We start from the raw sequence: 5,000 nt of genomic DNA on the forward strand, positions 1-5,000 counted from the left end.
TGCCCTTCCGTCAATTCCTTTAAGTTTCAGCTTTGCAACCATACTTCCCCCGGAACCCAAAAGCTTTGGTTTCCCGGAGGCTGCCCGCCGAGTCATCGGAGGAACTGCGGCGGATCGCTGGCTGGCATCGTTATGGTTAGAACTAGGGCGGTATCTGATCGCCTTCGAACCTCTAACTTTCGTTCTTGATTAATGAAAACATACTTGGCAAATGCTTTCGCTTCTGTTCGTCTTGCGACGATCCAAGAATTTCACCTCTAACGTCGCAATACGAATGCCCCCGCCTGTCCCTATTAATCATTACCTCGGGTTCCGAAAACCAACAAAATAGAACCGAGGTCCTATTCCATTATTCCATGCACACAGTATTCAGGCGGGCTTGCCTGCTTTAAGCACTCTAATTTGTTCAAAGTAAACGTGCCGGCCCACCGAGACACTCAATAAAGAGCACCCTGGTAGGATTTCAACGGGGTCCGCCTCGGGACGCACGAGCACGCACGGGGCGGTCGCACGCCTTCGGCTCGCCCCACCGGCAGGACGTCCCACGATACATGCCAGTTAAACACCGACGGGCGGTGAACCAACAGCGTGGGACACAAATCCAACTACGAGCTTTTTAACCGCAACAACTTTAATATACGCTATTGGAGCTGGAATTACCGCGGCTGCTGGCACCAGACTTGCCCTCCAATAGATACTCGTTAAAGGATTTAAAGTGTACTCATTCCGATTACGGGGCTCGGATGAGTCCCGTATCGTTATTTTTCGTCACTACCTCCCCGTGCCGGGAGTGGGTAATTTGCGCGCCTGCTGCCTTCCTTGGATGTGGTAGCCGTTTCTCAGGCTCCCCTCTCCGGAATCGAACCCTGATTCCCCGTTACCCGTTACAACCATGGTAGGCGCAGAACCTACCATCGACAGTTGATAAGGCAGACATTTGAAAGATGCGTCGCCGGTACGAGGACCGTGCGATCAGCCCAAAGTTATTCAGAGTCACCAAGGCAAACGGACCGGACGAGCCGACCGATTGGTTTTGATCTAATAAAAGCGTCCCTTCCATCTCTGGTCGGGACTCTGTTTGCATGTATTAGCTCTAGAATTACCACAGTTATCCAAGTAACGTGGGTACGATCTAAGGAACCATAACTGATTTAAATGAGCCATTCGCGGTTTCACCTTAATGCGGCTTGTACTGAGACATGCATGGCTTAATCTTTGAGACAAGCATATGACTACTGGCAGGATCAACCAGGGAGCTGCGTCAACTAGAGCTGAGCAGCCGGCCGCCCGGGAGTGTGTCCCGGGGGCCCCGCGCGAACACGCAAGCGTCCGCTCAATCATTCTGCAAACAGGAGGAGGCTGAGCTCCCCTGCACAATACACCTCGAAACCCTCTCAGGTCCCGGCGGCGCGCAGCGCCGTCCCAAGTACTTGGTCGGGTTCGAGAGAGGCGCAATCGCCCGGAGTTAGGCGAGTAGACGCTTTCGGTGCGACCACCCGTGCTCCCAACTGAGCTTGCCGCTGCCGACAGAGGCCCGGGAGCGTGCTGTCGTGGCATTGCCGGCGGGAGACAACACGCGCCACCTACGGTGACCGGCAGCTCCAACGCCAGCGCCACAGAAGGACAAAAGCCCCACTTGGGTGCCGAAGCGAACTCTCCCAGCACAGCGCACACGCCAACACATCCGCACAGCTGCGATACAAACCACCAGCGAGAACCGCTGGGGCGACCGAGCAGCAGACGGCGTCGCGGCGCCGAGCGCCGGGCGGCGGCGCATCCTCAACGCACACAGTCCTCAATCGGACCAGCACACTGCAGATGTCCACCGCGCTTCGCACCGGGCCCGCGAGGACCTACTTTGGCCGCACGGCGCCGCGCGCAGGGTGCGCCGGCGCGCAGCTGCGACGCCTGCCGCGTCCGTCGGCCGGCGCGCCTGCCACTGGCCGCCCCCACCAGCCGGCTGTAGCGCGTGCGCCCACGCACCGCGCGGCCAGCACGCCGGGAGGCGCCCCCTCACCGGCCGGGGACGGTCCCACCCAGCCACCGCCGCGTATCGCTTCACACCCAGATGCCGTTCAGTTTCGTCGGCATGGTGGGTATCGCTGGAACAACCGGTTAGTACCTCAACCTATCGTCGCCATCACCGATTCACCCCTAGCGAGAACAACCGCACCACAACGGGTTACCATTTCTTCATTTGCGTAACTTCACCAGAAAACGTAGGCGTCCATCGCCATTTGCAACTTCAACCATTATTGCATGCCTGTGTCAGGTGTCACGCCACACTACGTCTGCCCACATACACGCAACAAAATGTGCACGCCTAGACAATACGTGGAAGGTGGCCCCCGTACGTATGCGATGTCCATTGCTCGAACGACTGTCAACCGGCTTCTGTAGCATGTCGCAGATATGGAACGCGCTGCACCATGCCATCACGGTGTGTGAGGAGAGACGACTAGGTCCGAATACATCAACAGACAGCTCATGCTGATCGCCATCCACGGCGTCCGTTCCTCCCACACGTCTCTATGGCGTACCACACTGCAATCCAGCTCTCATAGGGAGACGACACGTAGCTGCGTGCACAATATTTGCACTGTATGGTCCGCCGTTTTTGGCGCAGTCGTTGTACGGTCACACATGTGCCACGATGTATCATTCAGTACATAAGGACGAATGTGCAGTACAGATTGTGGTTCACGCGTACGACATCAGCGGACAGTTGACACAGGCCGCACCACAACGTAGCCTGCGTACGTCGCATGCGAAGGGCATTGAACATGCAAACTTGTCACCAACCACCTTGCGAAGGCAGGGGGCAAGGTGGGGGACGTGGGGAGAGGTGGGGGGGGGGGGGGGCGGCATGTACGCCCTGCTGCCATCCACATTACAGTGTACAGCAGGAGCATGTGGAAAGTCAGCAAGACTTGCAAGGTGTTTAACATGAAGCGATACACAGGGGAGCGGGCAGTGCGAGTAGCGAACTATATTGCGAGGGTTGCGGGTGGGCAACACTACACTAATTGAACGAGTCGTATAACAATTACAGAGCAGGTTTAGGCGACAACGTGGGTTACGATAGGCGACAACGTGGGTTACGTTAGGGGACAACGTGGGTTACGTTAGGGGACAACGTGGGTTACGTTAGGGGACAACGTGGGTTACGTTAGGGGACAACGTGGGTTACGTTAGGGGACAACGTGGGTTACGTTAGGGGACAACGTGGGTTACGTTAGGGGACAACGTGGGTTAGGTTAAGGCACAACATGGGTTAGGTTAAGGCACAACATGGGTTAGGTTAAGGCACAACATGGGTTAGGTTAAGGCACAACATGGGTTAGGTTAAGGCACAACATGGGTTAGGTTACGGCACAACATGGGTTAGGTTAAGGCACAACATGGGTTAGGTTAGGGGACAACATGGGTTAGGTTAGGGGACAACATGGGTTAGGTTAAGGCACAACATGGGTTAGGTTAAGGCACAACATGGGTTAGGTTAGGGGACAACATGGGTTAGGTTAGGGCACAACATGGGTTAGGTTAGGGGACAACATGGGGTTAGGTTAGGGGACAACATGGGTTAGGTTAGGGGACAACATGGGTTAGGTTAGGGACAACATGGGTTAGGTTAGGGGACAACATGGGTTAGGTTAGGGGACAACATGGGTTAGGTTAGGGGACAACATGGGTTAGGTTAAGGCACAACATGGGTTAGGTTAGGGGACAACATGGGTTAGGTTAGGGGACAACATGGGTTAGGTTAGGGGACAACATGGGTTAGGTTAGGGGACAACATGGGTTAGGTTAAGGCACAACATGGGTTAGGTTAGGGCACAACATGGGTTAGGTTAGGGCACAACATGGGTTAGGTTAGGGCACAACATGGGTTAGGTTAGGGGACAACATGGGTTAGGTTAGGGGACAACATGGGTTAGGTTAGGGGACAACATGGGTTAGGTTAGGGGGACAACATGGGTTAGGTTAGGGGACAACATGGGTTAGGTTAGGGGACAACATGGGTTAGGTTAGGGGACAACATGGGTTAGGTTAGGGGACAACATGGGTTAGGTTAGGGGACAACATGGGTTAGGGTTAGGGGACAACATGGGTTAGGTTAAGGCACAACATGGGTTAGGTTAAGGCACAACATGGGTTAGGTTAGGGGACAACATGGGTTAGGTTAGGGGACAACATGGGTTAGGTTAGGGGACAACATGGGTTAGGTTAAGGCACAACATGGGTTAGGTTAGGGGACAACATGGGTTAGGTTAAGGCACAACATGGGTTAGGTTAGGGGACAACATGGGTTAGGTTAGGGGACAACATGGGTTAGGTTAAGGCACAACATGGGTTAGGTTAAGGCACAACATGGGTTAGGTTAAGGCACAACATGGGTTAGGTTAGGGGACAACATGGGTTAGGTTAGGGGACAACTTGGGTTAGGTTAGGGGACAACATGGGTTAGGTTAAGGCACAACATGGGTTAGGTTAAGGCACAACATGGGTTAGGTTAGGGGACAACATGGGTTAGGTTAGGGGACAACATGGGTTAGGTTAGGGGACAACATGGGTTAGGTTAAGGCACAACATGGGTTAGGTTAGGGGACAACATGGGTTAGGTTAAGGCACAACATGGGTTAGGTTAGGGGACAACATGGGTTAGGTTAGGGGACAACATGGGTTAGGTTAAGGCACAACATGGGTTAGGTTAAGGCACAACATGGGTTAGGTTAAGGGACAACATGGGTTAGGTTAGGGGACAACTTGGGTTAGGTTAGGGGACAACATGGGTTAGGTTAAGGCACAACATGGGTTAGGTTAAGGCACAACATGGGTTAGGTTAAGGTACAACATGGGTTAGGTTAAGGTACAACATGGGTTAGGTTAGGTTACACGTTGTTGTAAGGAAAGGTGTGGGGGGGGGGGGGGGGGGCGGGGCGGCAGGTTCGTTGATAGTGATTATAGTAAGTGAATGCTTGTGACATGATGAGATTTGT

At 54.0% G+C, this 5,000-nt stretch overlaps 1 non-coding gene across 1 annotated transcript in view; it reads right to left on the bottom strand.

Moving 5' to 3' along the window:
• Positions 1–1,255, bottom strand: part of LOC124732362 — a 1,909-nt gene extending 654 nt beyond the window's left edge. The window contains exon 1 of the ribosomal RNA XR_007008654.1: positions 1–1,255. This exon is cut by the window's left edge and continues 654 nt beyond it. This is a non-coding gene — a ribosomal RNA (small subunit ribosomal RNA).
• Between the last annotated feature and the right edge of the window lie 3,745 nt (positions 1,256–5,000).

Source organism: Schistocerca piceifrons, unplaced genomic scaffold (assembly GCF_021461385.2).
Source record: "Schistocerca piceifrons isolate TAMUIC-IGC-003096 unplaced genomic scaffold, iqSchPice1.1 HiC_scaffold_1337, whole genome shotgun sequence".
In the NCBI taxonomy this organism is placed as follows: domain Eukaryota; kingdom Metazoa; phylum Arthropoda; class Insecta; order Orthoptera; family Acrididae; genus Schistocerca; species Schistocerca piceifrons.